The sequence below is a fragment of the Falco punctatus genome, assembly GCF_963210335.1.
Source record: "Falco punctatus genome assembly, chromosome: 2".
Lineage (NCBI taxonomy): Eukaryota > Metazoa > Chordata > Aves > Falconiformes > Falconidae > Falco > Falco punctatus.
The window spans coordinates 35,879,348-35,905,454 of NC_137581.1; the positions used below are offsets into that span (position 1 = coordinate 35,879,348).

General features: G+C 36.6%; 1 long non-coding RNA gene across 1 annotated transcript in view; it reads right to left on the reverse strand.

Moving 5' to 3' along the window:
* The window catches only part of LOC308059785, a 52,633-nt gene extending 35,032 nt beyond the window's left edge, over positions 1-17,601 (reverse strand). The window contains exon 1 of the long non-coding RNA XR_013926403.1: positions 17,326-17,601. This is a non-coding gene — a long non-coding RNA (uncharacterized lncRNA). The remainder of the gene's footprint in view (positions 1-17,325) is intronic.
* Between the last annotated feature and the right edge of the window lie 8,506 nt (positions 17,602-26,107).

The window sequence follows — 26,107 nt, forward strand, 5'->3', positions numbered from 1 at the left end:
GTTATGAAAAAAATATAAATAAATAAAATATAGAAAAACCAGTTTAATTAATATATTTAGGAATTTTTCTGAGGCTAATGCTAAACAGAGGAGATGCAATAAAGTGTAGAAAATAATTGTAAGAAATACATACATTTGTACTTCCAAAATTATTTTAATTATGTTAATCCTACTTTATTGGTAAAATAATTAGAATACTACTTCAGAACAAGAATAATTAGAGAATTACATTTTAAACATCAATAATAATAAATAAAAATATCTTTATAAACTACCAAATAATCATGTCACATAGATTTCTTCATACATACTTCATATTTAAGCATGTTGCTAATTTTTTTAAAGCTTTTAGACTCTCATATAGTTTCTTCATCGCTTTAGTTAAGGAGGAGAGAACCCCTCTAATATTTTTATACACTAGGCAGTTTAGAATAACGCCTGCCTGAGGTGTGGCAAGTAACACTGGGAACAGGTAAGAGTGTGAACAAAATGCCATAGCATTTCAGTGGAGAAAAGCTATTATTGGTCAGCAAGAGTAATGTCTGAACTTCAAGTATTAATGAGTTTCATTTTAAAAATGTAGACCCTCTGGATACAGTCATCAAAATTTCACAATTGCTGTTGTAATCCTCTCACCTAATTTTGGCTTTCTAAAAGGTTCTCATCTAGCCTAAACTGTAAATCTAGATGTTTTTGTTGTCGGTATAAGGAAAAACGTACTTCCAGAAGATAATTAATCCTGTACTGTGATAAGAGATGGGGCTCCTGCATATGGTTATCTCTTTTGATCTATTAACTTTGTTTTCAGTAACTGTATAGGAAACTCAGACCTGAATTCAGCTGTTGATTCACAGGTATCTAGCACCATTTCAGATACTATATTCAGGATGCCTTCAGGGACCTGGCACAGAATCCCCTTGTAAGACAGCAAAACCTCCAAGGATATCACAAACGGCATCAGGCACCAACACGAAGATAGTTCAGTAGTGATCTTGGAGACTAACTCAGATGGGATGTGTTACATTTGGATGGTTTAAATTACATGCAATGAAGCCCACCCAAGAAGAAAATTAGTATATACTATATTACTTAAAGGAAAATGGAGACTGTAAACTGAATGAATTTAATTTTGAGCAGAGTGACTTGACATTTTTTTTTTTTTTCCACAGCAGTCTTCTATTAGTCCTCGGAAATTCAGGACCTGAACTTAACATCCACCATATGGAGGTGCATGACATCTGCTGTGCATGACCATGACCTAGGCTGAGTAGTTATTTGTATTCTTAAACATCCTTAGAAATTTTCTAAGTGTGACAAATACTTAAAAAAACAGTTGTAGGTACTCTTTACATTTACTATTCTTTTCCATATAAATCTGGTACTATAACTACCAAATGCGTTGCTGTGGAAAATGACTTTCATGAAATAATTTGTCCTGGATATTACTTTGCATAGAGATCCTCTGGTTCTCAATCTATCAATTTGGTAACTATTAATTCCCCCTTGTGTTATTAATATTTTCTGTTTCACAACTGCAGGGGTGAAGGATGACCTTAGTCTGAAAAAGTTTATTTATTGGGAAGCTCTTTATACTCTGGGGTGTACTATTTTGAAAGGGAGCGAACCACTGACCACAGAAGGCAAGCTTAAATTAGTGCATATCCTCAGGGCAAACCTCCTGTTCTCTGCACTTGCCTGAAGCCAACACAGTTCTCCTAGTTTACTTAGTGGTGCAAACTAACCCAATTTCCATCTTCATGTATCTAAATAACATCTAGGTAAAGACACTTTCCTAAACTTAATGTTTAAAACTTTGGCTAATACATAGACACCTGTCCACTACTATGCCACCAATTTGATTTTGGCTTGAGCTTAAAATAATGAGTTGCTAGTAAGAGAGACATTTACAATGTTGACTTTCAGCTGTTAGTAATTATATATGTGTATATATATATATACACATGGAAATAGACTGCTTTGAAATGTGGTGTTAGGACTAGATTTGGTTTGATTCTCCAAAAGAACTTTCAGCCTCACAAGATATTGTTGAGGCATTTTCCTATGTATCTAAAGAAAACTATTCATTGCAGAGTACTACCTAAACATTTGGGAACTTTTTCCAAGTCTGCTATGTCATCTGGCACCTTTTCATTTATTCCAAAAATGATTCAATGGATTCTAGGCTATTTGATTTATAAGGGCTATCTCCTTTTTTTTGTTGTTGTTTTCCTTCCCCCAACCTCCACCCCCGATGGAATGAATAAATAGCAGTTCTGGTTCAGAAAGGTCTACAATTGAAAAATTACATAGTTATGTAATAATTAACAATTATCTATGAGAATAGAAGCATAGCTATAGAGAGCAAACACTTCCTCTATTTCAAAGTGGGCTGCTTTTATAATTTGCATAGACATTATTTTCTTTCTTCTTTCTTTCTCTTTCTCTCTCTCTTTCTTTTTCTTTTTTAATAAATTGATAACAAAAATGTTGCCTTGATAATAGTATCTTTTGACTCATAGAATCGAGATGGAAGAGGCAACAACAGTATGATCTTCTTTATTGTCCCATTACTTGCTTTAAAATTTCCTCAGAGATAATGCAAAAGTCCTCCTAAACCAGGACAAAAAAAGTAAGTATGGATCTAGAGTGAGACTTAATTTAGGCCCACAAACAGGGTTCCTTTAGATTCTCCATAGGTTCCTGGGAAGTTCCTAAGAAATTCCTGAAAAGCTTCAGTTGCAATTATGAATTTCACTACACAAGGCTTTGCTTGTGCACACATTTAGAAACACCTTTATCTCATAACTAATTCTAAGCAGAGTGTGTGAATCACATTGTTATTGAAAGACTTGCCAGGAGAGAGAAAGGAGGAGTTTCTAGTCAAGTCATACCCAACATGTGAAATTGGATTAAACCATGCTTCTCCTTACATTGGACTAGAGAACCAAGTTCTAGTGTTTAGTCTTCGGGGGAAAACAATGCTTGGACTAACCAAGTTTTAATGATTTAAAAAACATTTGGAGGAGCAGCTGGGAGAAGCAGGATGAAAAGTTGCATGGCTGCTGTATAAGTAACACCATGAGGGTTGGACTACTTGTACAAAAGAAAATAGGGGAATCTTGTCCCTCATATCTTCATAGTTAGTATACTAGCTTTGGAGACTGTGTCTGATGAGACTACTCAGTAGAAGGTTTTGAAGGGTCTAGTCCTTTTGAGAAGGTCACTGTATCATTGATAACTGTATTACTCCTGTTTTGGTTGGGTTTTGGTTTGGGTTTGGATTTTTTGTAGTTCTCAACCTTAAACATCTTTAAAAATTCTGAGCCAGTTTTTTGGTGGACATCGCTGTTCATACTGCCAAAGTTTGTTACATGGATGTGGCAACTCATGCCAGTAATGAGTGATAAAACAGCCCTTAGAGCAGCATGTGTCAGTCTTTATTGATTTTGGGAATTCATGCAAATATTCTGAAAGTTTTACTCAAAATGTCTTACGTAAGGAACCTATGAAAATGAATACAATTATATAATTTGGCTACAGAATGTAGAATCTTAAAATTAGGTATCCAGATGGTGGTTTCTATGTATTAGTGAAGGTGTCAATTTCTAAATCCTCCCAGTTTTTTTTTCTAGTCATATAGGCTCTTAATCAGTTACCTAAACAGAGGCATCCAAAACCATGTAAGGTATCAAAGAGTAGGTGTCCAGGAGATCTGCATGTGTTTAGAAAACACCTCAACGAACCTACAAGACAGTCAAAACATTTAGAGCACTAGTTGGAGATCGACATGGTACATATAAGTGTCTGAATTGAGCCTAATAAAATAAATGCATTCTATAAAGCTATTCAGCTCACAAAACATAGGTGTCTGTCATGGTCCCACCCCAGCTGGCACAAGCACCACGCAGCTGCTCACTCATCCCCCTGCACCCAGAGGCGTGGGGAAAAGAATCAGAAAGGAATGTAAAACTCGAGGGTTGAGGTAAGAACAATTTAATAATTTAAACAGAACCACCACCGCAACAACACTTATAACGGAAAGGTGGGGAAAAAGATAAAATCCAAAGGGACAGGGAGAAAGGAAAACAAGTGATGCACAGTACAACTGCTCACTCCCAGCTGACTGATCCCCAGCCAGTCCCCGAACAATGACCCACAGGGCCCAGCTAACCCCCCAAATTTATATACCGAGCATGACATCCCATAGTATAGAATACCTCTTCGGCTGGTTCAGATCTGCTGACATGGCTGTATCCCCTCCCAATCTCCCGTGCCCCTCCAGCCCTCTCACTGGCAGGACCCGAGAAACTGAAAAGTCCTTGACTTGGTATACAGATGACCCAGCAACCACCAGTCTGTTATCAAATTGTTCTCACATCAGAGCCAAAATACAGCACTGTACTAGCTACTAAGGAAAAAATTATCTCCACCCCAGTGTCTTGTATCAGGGAGAGATTAATAGCTCTCCAAACTCTATAAACTGTGTTGACTAGACTGCACTAGAAACTTAGACACCTGAATAGACTCCATAAGTAACATAGGCATCTGCACTTAAATAACTTTATTTAGATATCAGCAGCCTGGAGTTAAATGCCATCCTTCCTGTTTCAACAGGAAAGCTCTCGGGAGAAAATGACAGAGGTTCCTCCATAGAACGATTTCATTTTTGAAATTCTCTTTCATGCAAGCCTGATGAGGGCTCAAGTAGCATGAAATTTAAGAAATTAAATACTTAATTATTCAGAAATTTCACTCACTGAAGTCTGTCATTCCCTAGTAATTAAACAACTAAATAGTAAACTCTGCAGAGGAAATTTCAAGGAGTTTTCAAGTTTTAATTTTTTTCATGATACAAAATATAATAAAAATGTAAAAGCACAAAGAAAATTAAAATGTTTACTCAGTAAGGTGATAAGGCTTACAGCAGTGCTGTTTATTCATTATTCTGAAGGGCAAAACCCTAACACATTTACTGTGTTGGTTTTTTTAAACTATTATTCATTTGCTAAAAGAACAAGGATAAAAGCAGAGAGTGCAGAGAGAAGATGTAAGCAAACCCCAAAATTATTTATTTTCTATTTCTCTGATTAATTTTCCAGTATCAATTAAGTGGGGAACTATCCTGTAGAGATATTAGTCATGCACTGCTGGAACAATTGACCAAACAGACTCATCACAAGAAATCCAGCAGAATTACACATGTAGACAAAAAACTGACCCAGTGCGTACTGCAGTCATAAAACTCCAGAATACTAGACTTCCCGCTGCCCCCCTCCCCAGAACTGAACAGCAAGAAGCAATCAAAAAATTCCTCAGGAGGATGGAGAATCCCAAATGTGCACTGCAGAGAGACAGTATCCCATTCTTTCCTTGAAGTTCAGCACTGTCAAAGTTACATGTTTGAGAGGCAGTTCTATTCTGGGAAGTATTCCAGATTCTTTTATGAGAAAGTGAATTGTTCTATGACCAGCATATGCTAAACAACCTATTGTTCACAGGGTAAGGGATATTCTTCCACTTCATACATCATTTCATAACCTCAAATGAATAAATACACATCATGTACAGAGCAAATACCACTCAAATAGCACACTGCAGCACTGAACCTGCTCTCTGAATACATGTCACCTGGTAAGTAACTCAAGTTTAGAGCAGAGTTGGATTTTTTGTTTGGATTTTTTTCCACCAACGCTAGTCACAGTGTATGCTTCAGTGACTGATACATTAAAGGACTTTCACTACTAAACCTTTTATCACAGACAAATGATAAAAAGACAAATGTGATTGACTAAAAAGAGCAGCTCATCTTTGATCTAATGATAGAAGGTTCAAGCTAGTCATATGCTCAATTGAACTTATAAATTATACACTAATACTGAGCCACTTGTATGGTCAAAGTAACTATCACACCTTTCTTGCTTGTCTTGCACTTAATTTTCAGAAACTTGTACATATTTTCCTTCATTCTTATTCACACAGTGCACACCCTCAATGATAAAAGACATATTCTCATAAAATTCTACAATTCCAATTCTTGCCTGTTTGTTCCAACCCACCCTAACTCAAGGACACCCTATACAGTTCAATTGCAAGTAAACATATACATTAAATGCACTAAAATATGTTATGAGGATTCTTCAACTTTATTTCCTGTAGGAAAAAGATCATTACTTCAGAGCTATTTTGATGATCACAGGTGTGTGGATACTCTTTCCTTCCTTGTAATTAAAGGTAAAAGCCACAGACCTCTTTCTTTTAAAATTTATTAAGTTCACACCATCATTCCATTTATTTTCCTTCCAAATTCAGCTATTGCTTCTCTCAATGTCACAGTACAGAGAGTGTCTTCTGAGGTATGCTTTTTGCAGTATTAAAAAAATCAGTAAAACAGTAGCAAACCATTGATTCAGCTGTTTTCTTCCTTGCAGCCCACTAAAATCCTCTTAAGGGTTTTATGCTGCTGAAAATCACTATAATACTCAGCTGCCTTCCATTACAGTATCTAGGAAAAGGGGATTTTTAATGACCTGGTTGATTTTTTGGGGATGGAGAACATTTTGTTAAAATATGAGACAGAAAAAGATAATAAAGACAAGCACTTAATAATAACTTATTTTTCATTACAATCAAAGGCAATCAATTACAAAGGAAAAATAATTGTAAATAAGGGTCTTAAAGCAATTTCTAAACATAAATTTGCCTATTATACATCTTGAACTCTTTCAGCTCTTACATACAAACCACATTCAGATGTTAGTAAACCAAAGCAAGTCAACAAAATAAATCCATTTCACCTTGACTTTAAAACTAGTGAGAAGATGGTCAGTGTATGCTTAAGCTGTTTCCTTTCTCTTCAGTCTAGGTTTTAAAGTAAAATCTAGAACTGTAATTAAATAATATCATTTGGATAATGAAAGAATAATTATGTTAATTCAATAATTTTAATTACAGCAAATGTAAATGAGTTGTGTGCTATATTACATAGAATGAAAAGGACTAAAGAAATATATTATTAATATTGTCTCTTTTCCAGAGCAGTTCAAAAGCAAGGAAAGCATCACAGCATGAGTTAGGTAAAGTTAAGATCACTCATGTGATGTTACTTATCAAAATGTCAAGCACAACCTGAAAACTTCCTGTCAGCAGTCCCATAATGTCATAAAAAGGGAAGTTTACAAGGCAAAGTAGGACCTTTTCCTTTAGACAGAGGTGTGATATGAGTTCAGGGCTGTAAGCAAAGAAACAATGTTTTAACAGAAGTTTTGAGACCAGATACCCTCTGTAATATGGGACAAAACCCTTAAACCTCTGTAGCTTTTTCTCCAGCACAATGTGAAAAAAAATAATATTTACCTGAAAGTGTTGTTACCTACATCACTTATCTAGTGGAACAAAATAATTTTAGGACTAAGCAAGCAGGATTGCAATAATGCAAGTACAACTACATTTGCTTACCACAGCATTGAATTTAACATTGTATGGATAAATGCCCCAGATAAGTAAGTAAGTACATAAATAGCTAAATATTTTTTTTCACTCTTATATGATGCATTCAAACAACAGCAGTTCAAAACACTGCCTGTAGTCCCAGTGATTATACAAAATACTGATCAGAGGCATTAAAATTATTTAACAAATTTTGCTGGCATTATTTTCCCAGATTCTGAATTGTTTACAAAAAGTAAATCAGGATTTCTTGGCGTTTACTGTCTTGAATTATTTCTATAAATAATTTTTATTCTCTTGGTTTAGCATGATGACTTCATTCCTTGTATCATCAAGCCTGATGATGATACTGAGCAATTTTTCTTGGTCTCATTACTCTTTCATGATATTGTTGCTATTGCTTAATTGGATAAATGAAACATCAGGAAAATAAAAACATAAAAATATATTTATACATTTATAAATGAGGTAGATTGAGGTAATATTGACTATCAAGCTCATCTGCTTACCTCAAATATCTGGAAATTGTGGTTCTAAGCTGAGCTAGACATCTTACTCATCTGGTTTACTCAGTGAAGAGAAACAGTAACCTTAACAGACAGGTCCTCTGACATGGTTTAAGATCATCCAATCATTGAACAGTAGAATCCTTTAGGCTGGAAAAAACCTTAAGGTCACAAAGCCCAACCATTAACCTAAGACTGCCAAGTCCACCACTAAACTGTGTCCCTGAGCACAAGTCTTCACATCTTTTAAATCCCTCTAGGGATGGTGACACAACCACTTCCCTGGGCAGCCTGTTCCAATGCTTGACAACCTTTTCCATGAAGCAATTTTTCCTAATACTCAACCTAAACCTCCCCGGGCACAACTTGAGGCCATTGCCTCTTGTCCTATCACTTGTTACTTAGAAAAAGAGACTGACATCCACCTTGCTGCAACCTCCTTTCAGGTAGTTGTAGAGAGCATTAACGTCCCCCCTAAGACTCCTTTTCTCCAGACTATATCCCCCAGCCACTCCTCATAAAACTTGTTCATCTCAAACAAACCCTCTTCTAGAAGTTCTCTCCATTTACTAGTTGAATCTACAACACATAACCACACCTATTTAATCTCATCTAGATGCTATGCTTCTTGTGGTCTAGTTGCTAGTCCAGAACAACACAACTGTTTGTAGGTCACACAACATGCCTGCCAAAACTGTAAGAAACAGCACTATGACACCTGTTTTTGGCATGCTATGATTAACTCTGTTGCAGACATCAAACTTAAAGAAAAACCCAAGATGGAGCTCATGATTTGGGAAGAAAAAACAAATTTTGTTTAAATATATATGCACTAAACCAGGGAGGATGGGGGGGGGTGGGGGTTGTACAGACAACCCCAAACTCAGAAATCAAGCTCAAAATTTACTCCAATAACAATTTAAATAAAAAATGCTGAAAGACAATATTAATACAGAAGTAATCCAGCTTTAGGTGAAATACAAGATTTGATGAGATATATCAATAAGAAGTTGCATTCTGGTACACACTATGCAATGTAAAGTTAATTAGTGGGCTACACTACTCTGGAATAGCGTTACCTTCTTACATCAGCTCTAAAAATCATAAATCCCCAGTCCCTGCAGATTAAAAGCTCAATTACATTTTTGTCCCACATTGAAGAATATATACTTCTTTACAGTCTCTACGAGATTCTAGGCTGAGAATAGCACATAGTAATAAGTTAGGTTTGTATAGAGCAAATGCCATAGCTCTTTTAAAGTTTTATTATCTACTTCATGGAAGTCTGGAAATAATTTGAGAAATACATTTCACTGCTTAGAGAAGCAAGAACAAGTAATGACCACCAAGAATTACATTTGAAAAAAAATCTAATTAAATCTTAAGAGATTATATTTGGGAAAATGCTGTATTTTTTTGTCTTCCACATTTCTTTGTGAAAGCAGAGCATTCTTGTATGCTCCTTATTCCTTTACATGCTTAATGTATTCCTGGCAATGGATTGTTGCAACAAATTCTGTCTTCCTCAGGTGCTACTGTTCCATGAAGAAGTGAAAAAAGGCATTAGCTTCTTTCGTTCTTCTAGATCAGAGGAAAAAAATCTGACCACTGGAAGTGTATGTAGAAGGTAGTCATCAGCTTACTTTCATTTTTTGTGAATAGTATCTCACTGTGCACTATAGGTTTTAAAGCTGCATAAAGCATAGAGGAAGAATTAGCATCTAAAGCAGCCTAATTTTTATTTCTATTTCTAATTTTGCTAATTGCTTATTAACAATTTTAATTATATAGGAGTATTTGAGGGGAAATCAACCCATGTGTTAAGCACTGTCCCCACACCGATAAGCAATGGAAGACTAGGTTATTATTTCCTTGACAACATTGGACTGAAGTCATGATGGGGACTAGCTGACAGTGCAGCAGGGACATTTATAATCAGATGCATAAAGCCTGGAGGGATGGCTTGGGCACTCAAGCCCCTCTAATATTTACGTTTGGTATTAAACACTTCAAGTGGAGATAATGATTTTGGCTCATTGCCCTTTCCCAATATTTTGGAACAGTCATGCACCCATGGTCATAATAAAGGCAAAATTAACTCCATTGCAAATAAAGAGGAACAGTTGCAATTTGAAAAAAAGAAATGTCACACTTACAGCAGTTATGTTGACACTATTCTTTAAGGAACATTTTCCAGACTTTCAGGTCCATCTTCTGCTCAGGGGATAAACAGATATATTAATGCTGTCTTTCTGATCTTGCAATAACGCTGCTAAAAGTTGGCAGAAGGCCCTCACTAAACACAAATGTCAGGTTCCTCAGTAAGGGCAATAGTAACCATAGCTCCACATTTTGATCATTTCTAAGTTAGCTACTAATGAATGAAAGTACTATGACTTAAAGTAATGCAGGTTTCATTGCTAAGGTTGCAATTAGATACTTGAAAAGCAATGAGAAACCACTTGGTCATTGGATTTTCCTCCAGTCTCAGCTGCTGACAATCATGGTACAGGTAATCTACCACCTGATGAAAGCTATTAAACAAATCACTTAACTAGCAGAAAATCATATTTAATAAATAGATGTTGTAGTTCAACCCCAGCCAGCAACTGAGCACCACACGGCCACTCACTCACTGTCCCCCAGTGGGATGGGGAGAGAATTAGAAGGGTGAAAGTGTGCATTGAGGTGAAGTTTAATAGGTGAAGTTTAATAGGTAAAGCAAAAGCTGCATGTGCAAGCAAAGTAAGGCAAGGAGTTCATTCACTACTCTCCATTGGCAGGCAGGTGTTCAGAAGAGCACGGCTTTATCATCCATAATGGTTACTTGAGAAGACAAATGCCATCACTCCAAATGTCCCCTCCTGCATTCTTGTTCCCCCAGCTTTATATTCTGAGCATGACTTCATATGGTATGGGATATCCCTTTGGTCAGTTGGGATCAGCTGTCCCAGCTGTGTCTCTTTCCAACTTCTTGTGTCCCCCCAGCCTCCTTGCTGCTGGCGTGGGGTGAGAAGCAGAAAAGGCCTTGAGTTAGTGTAAGCCCTGCTCAGCAATTAAAAAACATCCCTGAATTATCAAGCCTGTTTTCAGCACAAATCCAAAATACAGTCCCATACTAGGTACTAATAAGAAAATTATCCCAGCCAAAACCAGCACAAGAATTAAGGAATATTCCTCCAAAAGCAGAAATGTGTTTAAAGCTACACTAAATGTTTTATGAACTAGAATGAAGCTGCTAAGGGACACAGCACTGTCAAAGTAATGATGTCCTTTGTAACTGAATCTTAATTAATCAGGATACATGAGGAGTAGAGTTGTTTAGCTTATAAGTGAGAAGCTGAATTCCACTAACACTTTTCCCCCCTTATAGACAGTGCTATCAACTGCTTTTGTGGAGCTGTAGTCTGCTTCGCTGTAGAGACTGGAAAAATAGAAAAGGTCCTTGGAAATGTTGAAAGGTGGACCTTTGAAGTAAAAGAAACAATTGCATACTTTGTATTCATTTTTAGGAATTAATGTTGTTATTTCTTGACTAAGAGTCTGCAAAACAAAATTTTCCAATTTTGATTTCCTGAATTATGAACTCTGTGACAAAGTATGTTCTTGTGGTTTAAATTAAATAAATATATAAAATTAAATAACTAAAATATTTTAAAGTTAACTAAATCAGTTAAAGGCACGGCAAGAAAACTACCTTGACATATGTGTGACCTTTATAAGCAATTGGTACCAAGTAGGAAAAATTAACCATACTGTTGTCTAAAAGTTAAGTCTTACTCTGCTGTCTCAGAAAGCAGGAGGCTGAAAGATTTCTGAACCAAAACTGATGCAAAGATCACTTTTCCCATAGTTTTCAATTAGTAATTGTTAAAAAACTCTGATTGTTATCAAAAGTTTAAAATTTTATATATTTTTTAAAGGATAAATAAATAGATGGTGTGTGAAAACTTAAGATGCAGACCATCTTCTTCTAATTATTAAATGTTAAATGTCAGTGGTAAAAACTCAACAGCAAAGGAGTTTGCATCTTCTTATAAACCAGCAAGGACAGGTCACAGTGTCAGTGATAAAATATTCAAGCAGGTACCTTTCAGATCTAATCTTACATAACAGTTCATAGATTCCTTAAAACTCACATACAGAATGAATAACTGCTTCTTTCTTGTCTTAATAAGTATTGTAAATACTACTGAATCTTGTAAAAAAAGTCTAAATAACAAAATCTGTCAGAGTTCTAGAGGTTTGAATTCTACCCATACTGTTCATGGAACCAAACAAAAAATCCCTCTGCAATTACATTATAGTCTCAACACTTAACTCCTAAGTCTACCAATACAAGTTTTGTAGATTAATCAGTAATATTAACTCCTATATTCCCCAGACATCACTACGCTAAAGTAAAAAAGGCATGAGGAAGTGAAACAGTTCATTTGTAGTGAATACAAACAGATCCCAACATAGAGACAATTTCATCATCTGAGAGACAGAAGAGTACATTTTCCAAGATACTAATAAGTCACTGCATCATTGTTTGTGATGTTTTTACCAGCTTTAGGTGAAGATAAGGAAAACAAAATAAACAACTAAAGAATTAAATGTTTTGGGAGATCAATTAAATCTTATTTTAATTGAAAATATCAGGGTCCAAATCAATTGCCAGCTGGTTTAAAGCCAAAGTCTGATTTCCTAAATTGCATCAATAGAAACACACATTTAGTTTGGAACTAAGTCAAAACAATTGGTTTCATTAGGGTTTTTAGAAGAGTTTTTCTGAACTGTACCAGAGTAATTTTATCACTTTTGATTGGAAACAAAACAAGACCACATTTAAAATAGAAACAAAGCTGTCTTTGTCCAAAGGCTGCAGGCCTCTGGAGTGTGTTCAGTTTGGTCTATGTTAAATATTTATCTTAGGATGAGAAAACTCAAACTCTTGATATTTCTTTTTTTATCTCCATTAAGTATAAGAGAAGAAACTTAGAGTGATGATATGAGTTTCTGAGCTTCTAAGTTTCAGAAGTTTAGTTAAATGAGATTCATTCTCTTCAAGATACACATTTTAGGTAGGACTCATTTAGAAAATCATAAATACCTAGAGTGTAGACATCTGTGTGTAAGCTAGCTGACTAGCTGTCTACATAAAACATTACACCACACCTACAAACTTAGAAGGAAAATCCTCTCATGAAGGGTACAAAATTTAATTCTGTGTGGTTACTTCCTAGATACCTAGAACAAGGAACAAACATATGGTTATCACATCTCAAATTGAAATTAAGACTATTTCTGCAAGAACCTTCTGGTACTGTTCACAGTGGCTGCAACAAAAGTTCATATTGCAGTAGTTTGCAATGGGGAAAATCCCGTCTGTCTCTGTTGGCTTATCCTTCAAATTTTTTTGAGCATTTAAAAATATTTTGAACTGGTAAGATGCTTAAAACTCCAACTGCTGCAAAGATAAGGTGGAAGAACTTTGTGCCTGAAATTATTCTGTTACTTTCCTGACATTAGGCTTCCATGTCACACATTAGTAGAATCTTCTAAGCATGAACTCATTAGTCATTTTGAAACATGAAGATGACCCATCAATTCAATTACATGAGCTGACTTGCTAAACTTCCATTTTGCTTATATAAAAGTAATAATAATAAAAATTGACCCACAACAGTAATAAAACTACTCAGAAAAGAAATGTATGCAATATTATACTTCATTCCTGTGGAATTCAATTCACTTTCACAAGGTAAGCAGTGTCAAATATATTGGATGGGTCCACTAGAACTGACTATGCAACCTAACGTTCCATTAGTTTCATACAATATCAATTAAGACAGGTTACCACAGAAACTATGAAAGAAAAACCTCAAGTGAGTTAGTTAATCATATTTACAAATGGCCCTGTCATATAATAGCTCAGTTTGGCCTTGGTTTCTTTGCATTTAAAAAGAGCCATCACATTAAACCATTGATTCACTAGACTTTTCAAAAACCTTTTACTGTATTTTATGACTATATATTACACACAGTTCCTTATAAGCACTTTTTCTTACAAGTCTGTATGACCTTCTTCTGTCTATAATCCCCTTTGGCATTCAGATCAGTGTTCTCAGGACAAATTTCTCCTCCTTTTCCCCACCACCGCACCTTCTCCTCTCCTCTAGTCACAGTAAAATTTTTCTCAAAGCTGTGTTTTCATCACAAATTAGTTAAAGGGCTAGAGGTATGCAAGGTAGCACAGAAACACACCATTTCAAATTGTCTTATTGCTGAGGTGGAGAAAAGTGATAAAGCTGGAATTTCACCTGTCATGAAACATCTTCTCTTTTGCCAGCTGGGGTTAATTTAAACTCATCATGTATTCCTGCCCTTCATTTTTATTTATTTTCTGAAAGGAACAGCTGGTGAGTACTTTATTCCACTATGTTAGTTTTTCTTTTCATTATTATTAAAAAAGCAAAGTATTATGGAGAACAAATGATACTAGATACACCCTAGCAGCAGTCGACCAGCTGTCACTGCATTGTGAATTTCTATCCAGACCTCTGAATTTCATTTAATAGTTAATTAAAATGGGAATTAGGCCTTGCCTTCTTCAGATTGTGAGCAATGACAGAGTTTTGTTTTGGGCCAGTGATGTACTTGGCTTTCACTTGTCCAAGATATCACCTTGGACAATTTGAGTACTACTGTATTACTGAGCCTCGAAAATGAGCAAACAAACAGGAGAAATAAATGAAAATTAAAAAAGGTATTTGAAAGCAAACAAAGGAAATAAATCTGCATTATTTAGTTGTGCTAACAAGATGGTATTTTTTTAAGGTAAGTTTGATATGTCAACAGGAGGCCTGAGTTAAAACATAGACACACACTGTAGCTGTTAAAGTTCAAGCCAGGATGGTACTCTCAAATGTAGGAGGATACTGGAAATGTCCCACATTTTGTAGTTTCTGGACATATTGCAGCAACAGCTGAATGGTTCAAGCATGCTGATTTAGACTGCTGAGGACCAGCAGCTGGAACTGTATACAGCTTTCTTCAGTAGCTGGCAAAAGGGAAAGAAAAACTCCTTCCAGAAGTTTGAAGGGGTAAGCTTTCAGTTGTCATGTAACCTTTGTTAAGAGTAAGGAAGTGTTTAGTATCTACATAACACAGGCAAAAAAACCCCTAATATGTTTGATTCATACACATTTTATAATGTGTCACATTACTTGACTCACTAAAATATTTATTCTATATAGGTTAGGCCTAATAATAGCTTCTAAGATCACTAGTCACGTCTAGGTTAAAAGAAAGAAATCTGACCAAAACTGATATCCAAAGCAATATGCACCTGGAAATGGAAGGCAGAGACACACATGTGAACCGGCTGGTTTTCCTACCTTGTAATAGTTGTGCCGTCACTGTCTCCTGGGATTTCTACCACATATGCTATCAGCCAAACAAGTATGCCATATCTTCAGAATATTTTTTATTACTTTATTTACATGTATAAATACTTAACTTGAAGTCAGATTGGGAGACAAGTAGGGCCACTCAGAACAACCAGGAAGAAACTGTTGGGTTATTTAAGCAGTGATACAAATAATGATAATGTTTTAACTTGGGTTAAATACATTTTTTAAAATAATTCCAAATTCAGGATGTATGACATCAAAAATCCTCTATTATTTTGGGGTTTTAATGTCATTTCTAGAGGTCTTTGAATCAGGACATTAAAACGTAGAAGTTTATGCGTCCCTAAATCATTCTGTTGGCTGCATTTCTCGTTTTACATTTGTCCTTAAGTAAGTGTTCTGAAGCTTTCATTTATTCTTACATTAACAAACATCATAATCACCACAAAGAATATTGTTACTGGATGCTTTAGGTGCTTGCATGCAAAGCTGTTCAGGTTTGTAGAAAACCTTAATCATCACTGGCATATCACTTAAAACTTTTAATGCAGAACTCATGATAAAATCTTCTTTTCTTTAAACTTGTTTTCAAAGTTTATTCATAGCAATAATTGAGAGAAAGTCCCTTCTCCATGCATGGACTTCCCAGAAATAAAAACCACAAAACTGTCAGCAGTCATAACCAGTAACAAAGAGATTATACTTCTTCATTACAGCTAGCTATAAAGTTGACCAGAGCAACACTAGTTGGCTGCATTCTCTCTCTCTCTCTCTCTCTCTCTCTCCCTCCCTCCACCTCCCCACGCCCCACCCCCCTCCTTTTTTTACCTAGTGTAAAAGGTTTTCCTCAGCAAAGGAAACAAAAAATGAGTTTTATAGTTGAGCTGTGAGATCTGAAGACTATGGCAAATGTCTGCCTAAGCACATAAGAGAACACACAGAGCTCTGTTTCAGTTGGCTCAGCCACCTACTGTGTCAATGGCTTAAAGTTAAGAAAAAAAGGAAACGTACTGAAACAAGGTGATGTTAGCCTACAAAGGGAAAGAGTTTCTCTCTCACTGAAATACTGAAAGGAGCAACCTGTAAGAAGTCATAAATATAGACTGACACAGCTGTAGTCACTCCTGATCTCCAGCAAGGCAGCAGTCATATTATTATAGCAGGATCATCGCACAGAAACATGGGTTTGCTTTTCTGTAATATTTCTGAAGAGCAGAAAATCCTTTTCTTAACATTCTTTATTATTCTAAGGACTACTACCTTTGATTAAATGGTACTTTTTATTTCTAATACCAGCAAGCAGATCAGTTCTCTCTATTCAGCTGGTCTTTCAGGAAGCAGGTGTCGGAGGATAGTAAGAATGTCATTTCAGATATTAAACCAGTTTCTGGCTATAATATGAAAGGAACCAAGCAATCATTCCAGCCACTTCTCAGTATGGGAAGTGTTATCATTCTGTCATCTTGTTCCATTACTTTCTTTTGAGCTATTAGCCAGTCTGTAACTATCAATTCATTATAAGATATTAAGTAACTCAAGCAATCCAGTTATTCTCAGCCATTCTGCACAAATTCTACACAATATATTTACTCATACAGCTCCTGCTTTCCCTGCTGTTGCAAATAATTTACATTTCTCTCCAGTAAGTCATCATGCCACTGACTCTTCACCATCATGTTTTACTTTTGTGTTTGTAACCGTACCTGTAGCTGAAGTAGTAAAAATGGTAGTTCAGTTCCCAAACCCACACTTGAAGTTCTAGCTTTGCAAATACAAATTATCCAAGGCATCTTTTGGGGATTTATAACTTAAGAAAGCTCTTGACTGTTTTTTCAGCATAGATGTGTACACACATACATGTATATCTACTTACTGTAACTCAGTTGGGCTAGAAATATGATTCAATGGTAATAACACAGTAAGGTTACAGGAAGAATTTAGCTGGTGGATGAACAAAGCAACAATGCAAAGCCTACCTTTTCCTCCTGAAATTAATGGCACTTCTGTATTTTCCTTAAACTGCAGAGTTGTCCAGTAAGCTGGTAAGCTGACAGCATCTCTGAACAGCTTGTTGATGAGGAAGTGAAAGATTAAGAAAGCGGCAATACTTAAGAGAAATGTCTGTGTGTTCACTAGTCAGGTGTGAATTCACAGGTCACTTTTCCATGTAATCTATGAAAGATCAAATCAAAGCTTCATTTTAGTCATGTTAGTAGTGTAGGAGGTAAAAGTTCTGCTGAATAGCAAAACCTTATTTATCCTCTTGTACTAACTACTCATACCGAATTGCTCTTCTATTACAAAAATCTGCTTTTGGTTGTAAATCAGCCTTTTGTTATATACAGCAAGAAGGACAGGTACACTAGAATATTCAATATTCTGTGAATTTCTCTATTAGATTTCCTTAAACTAATTAAAGGATGAAATTATGTGTTCAAGCTATACAGCCTAAAACTTTCATATCCATCACCTTGTCTGCGCAAAAATTAAGGTGTATCTGTATGAGGGACAGATGGTGGAAAATGGGAAAAAATGCATATGTACATGCAATGTGTTTACAGAATGAAAGGTATTATCCAGTGCTTTGAACTACTGCTTATCGGGTCAGGTGTGCCACATTATCTGTATTTTTTCAACTCCAGAATATGACCCTTTTCATCAGAATCATGACTGAGTTTAACCTGAAATCTAATCAAATTAAATTCCTTAGTCCCAAGAAAACAGCAAGCCTGCATTATGGATGCATAGTATCAGCACATGTAATCATCATTTTTAGCAGGAACCAGTAATTTACTTGCACTGGGAAAAGGCAGTCCTTTCCCAATTTCAAAGATAAGATCAATAAATTAGTGTTAATAAATCAATAAATTAGGTACAGAACAGTTTAAAAACCAAAATACCTGAAAACCATGTAGTTAATTCTGGAATAATTCTAGTTCTTATAATAATATCACAGTACCTCCATATAAGAAGCATATTATTTTATCTTTTGCTTTTAAAGAGGTTTTTGTTTGGTTGGTTGGTTTTCTTCTGGCTTAAAACCCAGCATGTGACAACTGGCAAGCATGAGGAATTGCAGCTTCCCCAAATTTCACACAAACACTGATCAGTGTCACACCACAGAAAGATAAGGGAAATTCCCAGTGAAGTCAACTAATAAAGAAACAAGATAAATTGCAAGGAACACAGATTACACAAATTCAGATGCCAAAATATAAGACTCCATATGTTATATCAATAATGATTGTTGGAAAACATGAATTATGTCCTGCATGCAACTGTGACAGGAAAGATACAGTTCACACTCTTGAAATTGCACAGAGCACTGTTTGATTGCAATGGAACTTGCTGGGGTGGCTTTCTCAAGTACAGGAAAGAATTTGGGGGGGCAAAGTGAAAACAAGAGCATGTTTGGCATGGCCAGTATGGTCTTGGCTAAAAGAAATTCATGAGCTGCAAAGGAAAAGTTGCAAGAAAGTTCCAATCAAGCAGAATAAGAATTTGAACCATATTTTCATATGCTGTACTTGAATGCCCTAGTTGTTTGTTGATCTTATTACTGCTTTGCTATAATGGGAATCTTTTTTCACCCAGAAAAGCAATCTCAAATCTAATTAACCTAATATCAATTTAACCCTTACCTAAATTTCCTTGGAAAAGCTTTCTTTTAAATATTTGGAATTCTCTTATGAAAGACACATTTTGAGAAAAAAAAATCCAGAACCATCTCTGTTTCTAGCAATTCCATTACTTTCTGTAGATATATCGTATCAACTTTTTTATTCTCAGCTAGAGCTTCCCCCCCCCCCCCCATGATAATTGTTTTATATCTGCAGTTACACTCTTGTAGATATATCGTATCAACTCTTTTTTATTCTCAGCTAGGGCTTCCCCCCCCCGATAATTGTTTTATAACTGCAGTTGCACTCTGTCAACACACTTGAAAACAAAGTAGAGAAAAAAAAAACCGCTTAGCTCCATTTCTTCCATTATTCTAGCAGTGCCCTCTTCTAGAGAAAGGGCAAGTATGAGGTGCATACTCACACAGAGATATGTACATATGAACATAAGAGAAAGACTATTATTAATTAAACACCTTTGAATCAGTACATGTAATTAATTTCCTCTTCCCTTGTGCCCTATTCTCTTTTGTGCCTATTTCTTCCATGTGAATCCTAGAACTGCAAAAGCTCCTTTACAGTCACAGTAACTACAAACAAAATCCGAACTGTGAGCTCCTTAGGTCCATGATTGCACCTTTACTTAATTTCCTGGTCACTGCTAGAGCTGTGGTTCAGTGTTCAAAGAGCAACGTGGGGGAGGGTGAAGGGCACTGTGCATAGTCTTCAGCAGAATTTGTGAGGTTTTGCCTCTGGCATTCAGGTTGGAATGTCCATTCTGATTATGGTCTGCTGCAAAACTCCCGAGGATGTGACTGTACATTTCAAAAAGCAGAGAAAGCGGATGTTACTTCAGATTACCTCTCCACTTCCCAAGTTAAATGTATGCTAGAATAACAACGAAAGCAGAGTTAAACGTCTTTTTATTTTAACACTAATTCAGCATGCCTAAGTGGCACAGGGAATATAAAATGTCATTAAAAAACAAGCCAACAATAACCCTTAGCTTCCATAACTATAAAAATGTTTTCTAAACGCTTCTAAGAATGCAATTTCTTCTTTTTTTGTTAGGCATTTTGAGCAAGTTTTCTTTCACTGGAGGCTGAAGGCCTTAATGAGCTAGGATGATCTTTCTCTTAGCAATTCTCCTTAGTAAAGGCAGTTTCTCATCTGCTTTGCTACTGTTTCTCCTAGTATGTCGTCCATTACGTGGGTGTGCTGTAATCTACAAAATGAAGGAGAGATATTTGTCAGCTTTGAAAAACCTATATACTTAGTGTGCATATCATGTTATTTTTAAGGGAAATAAGAAGTTAGTAATCCTTCCCTGAATGCATGCTGATTGTTAGCATTGTTTATATTTAGCAATGAGGCAAAATCTTTCTCAAGAAGTGCAGTCCACTCACACCCCTCAGACTTCTCCCACATTTCAGAATTGAAAATTCTAGGATCAGATGAGCACTTTAGCTCAACCTTAAAATAAAGCTAATATAACACAGGAGGAAATATGAAGGCATTTATTCCAATTGATTATGTCAGTGGGAGCTGAAGGCACTAGACTGTACCACTTAAAGGAATTTATTAGCCAGCTCTGAAAGGCTGGTTATAATCTTTTCTGTGCTGTCCATAGACACAGTGTAAACACCGTCTGACTTTGAAAAGCTTTTTTAGGTGATAGTGCATCTTCCTTTGTGCAAATAAATTAAATATAATCCACTTCTGAAGGAATAAGTTTGATCTGTACAGTTTGTGTCAAAATTCCTTTTTCCCCCATCAAAAAAAGACTTTTCAGTAGAGAGTTTTAAAGGAAAACAAATAACCATTTTCATCACTGGTCACTTTAAAAATAAAAATTATTATCAGCGGTGAATTCAGATATCATCGATATCAAGAAAAATAGTGAACTTAAGTATCTCCTGATCTATCATAGAAATTCTTCTAAATCATGTAGTGAAAATGAAAAAAACCCTCTCTTTAATGTCATTTGACTGATAAAAATCACACTGTTACTTCTTGAGGGAACTACAGAGGAACAGATGCAGTATACTGTGGATAACTGGCTAGCTGAAAAGGGTCACATAGACATAGTCCAGCTGGCTGGACAAAAATGCACATCGCTCTCAGCTTATCTGAAGTAAAGCAAAAATACACTATCCTTGGCTGTTCTTGTTACACAATAACAGGAAGATTACGGTGGGAAAAGAATGTTACAGGTGGGAAAAGATAACTACAGAAGAGAAACTAGGGGCGGGCTTGATATTTAGGCAACTAACCAATAATGAGCTTAAGTTTTGTAATATGTATGAGCTAATTATAACAAGGCATAAATGGTGACTGTAAGGCACAATAAATGAAGTCTGCTGATCACTCATATTGAGTGACTGTGTCTTCCCTCCGTCTCGACAGTATACAATCCATCTTAACTTTTTCACATGATGTATACTTAATAAGTGTTGAAAAAAATTCAACTTTTTTATTTTTATTATTTTTTTCATTTTTAATATTTCTGGTAGAAATATAAATCATTTTAAGATTATAGACACTCATACTCCCTCTAGTAGCTGCTAAAATGTAATTACAAGGGAGTTCTTAAAAAAGTTTATAAATGTGTTTAACAGCCTTAATGAACTTATATTCCTTCATTTTATCTAACTAATTTACCCTGGTTTTAATTTTGACCTCTAACAATTGTCAATATAAACCCAAGTATTTTCTTACAAACTCTTTGGCATAAGCCAGGTGCCTGTGAGAAATGAGTGGAACATTGGCTTCTTTCTCTTTTTTACAGATAAAGGTTTCCCAACTGGGGCCATTGTAAACCAGAAAAATGAAGAAAATGTAACCCTGGTACAAAGCATCTCACTCCTCAGTGGTATGTGGAAGTTCGGCTTTCAGCTACTGAATGATCCAGCAGACTGCTGTACTACACCAGAAGGTGCGTGAGGCAGTTTAGACTTTTAGTGAATGATACCAACTTTTGCAACTTAGTCTTGGGAAGTTAGATTGCAATTTGTTTTTTATTTCTACATGCATTTTTATTTATAAGGATGGTCCTTCTTTCAAATTAAATAGTATCCAAATTTATTTTAGCAATGTGATACCATCTCTTTTACGTATGTATTGTTCATATGCATTAGAAATTGAAGTTTTCTCAGTTGTTTTTGTTTTAAGTAGAAACTGTCAGTGAAGCAGTGGTGTTTCTTATGGGATTGCATTTCCATTTAAAATCTAAATAAGAAGTCTGTTGAGAGATGGCGGTCCTCATGAGAATTCTTTCTCAGTATCTTGATTAAGTAGAATCGGTTAACTTGCTATAAAATACTGAAGTTCTGAGAGTGTTGGTCTCGCATTTATTGTGACCTAGAACTAATACTGGGACTTTTTTTTTTTTATTGGTATGAGAGTAGAGAGCTATGTTTTCTTTAGCAGCTAATTAAATATACAACTGTTTTAAAAGAATACTTAAAATATTGCACAAAAAAAAATACCAATATCTTGACTGATGCAAAGTTTGCATTTTAATTGTGTGTTTTTTCATAGAATGTAAGCTGAATAAAATACATTGCAAGTATATTTCTTATAGCTGTATAGCAATTCTTTTGCACATTCTTACAGTCTCCCTTCAAAAGATAGGCATAAGGACATAAAGAGAGAAAACTGAAAAGGAGGAAAACCTTTTGATTATAAGTTCTTACTCACTTGTCTTGGTCTTCCTTTGGTGTACTTGTGTTATTTCAGTGTTGTCATCTACAGTGCCACCGACATAGCTATAAGGTTGAAATATTTCTATTATTATTATGGCTAAATTTGTCAACAATCCTAAAACTGATAGACTTTCCAAAATTTGTTTTGTGAAAAGCTTTTGATATAGTCCCAACTGTTGTCAAAAGCATTTTTAGAATCATGCAGTCTCAAATACTCCTCTGCCTATCAATTTATGAGTAAGGGATACAGAGATCAATGATTTCAGATGAAATTTATAATATCATCTATTTCATTGGAATATTAGATAGGATCGTGGTAAACCATTTTATTGCAGATAATAAATTATATGTAAATAACGGTTAATAAAATAAAAATAATATAAGAACACGTTCAGTTCTAACTTAATTATATTTTATTTTTAAAATGCAGTTTGGAATTAATTTTAACTTCATAGACTGGTACCGTCTCAGGTAATATTTTTTTGAGAAAGAAAATGTTTAGCAAATTTACTTGGTAGCTTTGCTTTATGAATGAATAGCAAAGATTTCTTTATGATACAGTGATTCTACTCTCCTACTGTATTTGAAGCTTGAAAATGTTAAATAAAGCCACAGATAGCTCCAAGAGTAATGAATCACATTCATCTGATTATAATGTTTTTCATTGAATGGGTATCACATGACATTAGAGAGAAATTTACTTTTGGTGCAGTTTACTAACATGATGACAGGTGTTGTTAGTAAGTATGATATTAGCTGAAAAGCAGCTCATACCTCTTCCTCCTGCTGCCTGGATTTGCACACCTTGTCTTATAGTTCTTTTAAGATAAACTTATGACACATTTATTATTAATTATAATTATTGTTCAAAGAAAATAAGTTCAATATGACATATGTTTTAAAAATTTTCAATTTATAGAATCATTTAGGTTGGAAAAGACCCTTGAGATTACAAAGTCCAGCCGTTACCCCGTACTGCCAATTAAACCCCATTGCTAAGCACTGCATATATGCATCATTTAAAATAACTCCAGGGATGGTGATTCTACCACTTCGCTAAGCAGTCAATTCAAAAGGTTGACGACCCGTACAGTGGAGGAATTTTTACTAATATCCAAACTAAACCTCCCCTGGCACAACCTGAGCATGTTTCCTCTTGTTCTATCACTTGTTACTTGGGAGTAGAGACTGACACACACCTCACTACAGTCTCCCTTCAGGTAGTCGTAGAAAGCAGTAAGCCCTGAACCTCCTCATCACCAGCCTGAACCACCCCAGTTCCCTCAGCCACTCCTCATCAGACCTGTGCTCCAGACCCCTCACCAGCTCCGTTGCCCTTCTCTGGACATGCTGCAGCACCTCTACGTCCCTCTTGCAGAGACGGGCACAAAACGGAACACAGGATTCGAGATGCGGCCTCACCAGTGCCGAGACCAGGGGGACAATCACCTCCCTGGTCCTGCTGGCCACACTGTCTCTGATACAAGCCAGGATAATGCTGGCCCTCCTGGGCACACTGCTGGCTAACATTAGCTGGCTGTCAATCAATATCACCAGGTCTCTGAAAGCATTCAGAGAGAGAAGTCCCTTTCTGTGGCATATGAAGGCACAGGCCCCACGTGAGATCCTTTATTGCATACGTAGTGCTGGTTATATACAATCACTGACCTGCCCAGGTTCTGCCCTGGAATGTGCCTACACAAAGCACGGCACCTTTGCAGCCAGTTCACACTTCACCAAGCTCTTTTCTCCCTCCATACTCACCTGACCAGGTCTCTTCTTCCCAGGTCAGGTTTTAAGCTGTGGGAGGCTCTGGGCACGCCCCTCATTGCAGGCAGGTGGGCACAGAACTGATTTGCAGGTGAGCTCAGGGAGCCAGATTTAGTGTTAGTTGCTTCCTCACTACCTTTTCAGGCATAATCACTCTGCAGCCTGGCACTCAGACAATGAGCAAAGCCTCTTCTCAGAAAGGGCCCTGACACTTCTCTACTGGGCAGCTTCCCAGACACCCTTCCCCAAGCCTGTAGCCTTGCATGGGGTTGGTGTGACCCAAGTGCAGGACCTGGCGCTTGACCCTGTTGAACCTCATACAATTGGCCTTGGCTCATTGGTGCAGACTGTCCAGATCCCTCTGCAGAGTCTTCCTGCCCTCAAACAGATCCACGCTGTCACCCAGCTTGGTGTCATCTGCAAACTTACTGATGGTGTGCTGATCCCTTCATCCAGGTTGTCGATAAAGACATTAAACTGAACTGGCCACAATACTGAGCTCTGGGGAACACCCCTCGTGAGTAGTTGCCAGCTGGAGGTAACTCCATTCACCACCACTCTTTGGGCTCACCCATGCAACCAGTGTCTAACCCAGAGAAGCATACGCCTCTCCAAGCCATGAGCAGCCAGTTTTTCCAGGAGAATGCTGTGGGAAAGGGTGTCAAAGGCTTTACTGAGGTCCAGGTAGACAACATCCACAGCCTTTTCCCGCATCCACAAAGTGAGTCACCTTGTCGCAGAAGGAGATCAGGTTTGTCAAGCCAGACCTGCCTTTCATAAACCCCATAATGACTGGGCCTGATCACCTGGTTGTCCTGCACGTGCCACGTGATGGCAGTCAGGATGATCTGCTCCACAACTTTTCTGGAACTGAGGTCAAGCTGAGAGACCTGTAGTTCCCCAGATCCTCATTACTGCTCTTGCGGTAGATGGACATCACATTGGCTAACTTCCACTCAACTAGGACCACCCCAGTTAGCCCAGACTGCTGATAAATTATGGAGACTGGCTTGGTGAGCTCCTCTGCCAGTTCCCTCTGTACCCTTGGATGGATCCCATCCAGCCCTACACTTGTGTGGGTTTAAGTGATGTAGGAGATAGCTGACCATTTCTCCTTGGATTACCGTGGCTTCATTCTGCTCCCTTTCCCTGTCTTCCAGCCCAAGGGCCTGGGTACCCAGAGAACAACTGATCTTACTATTAAAGGACTGAGGTATTAAGTACCTTACCCTTTTCCTCACTATGTTTTCCCCCACATCCAATAAAAAACCAGAGATTCCCCTTAGCCCTCTTTTTGATGCTAATGTTTTTATAGAAACATTTTCATCTCTTTTGTTGCAGTAGGTAGATCAGGTTCTAGCTGGGCTTTGGCTCTTCTAATTTTCTCCCTGCATAACCTCACAACACCCTTGTAGTCCTGCTGACTTGACTGTCCCCTCTTCCAAAAGGTCGTAAACTTGCTTTTTTTTTTTTTTTCCTGATAATGGATGGGATTCTTAAAAATCCAGTGTTAAAGAAGTGTCTTGAGCAAAGGGTTATCCAATGGAATTATATCTAAATCAAAATCTAACTGCAGACTTAGCAAGATTTCTTGATGGACATTTGATCAGATTCAGTATACGTGATATTTTTAACTTTGAGCCTGTCACAGGAACTAATCTTTA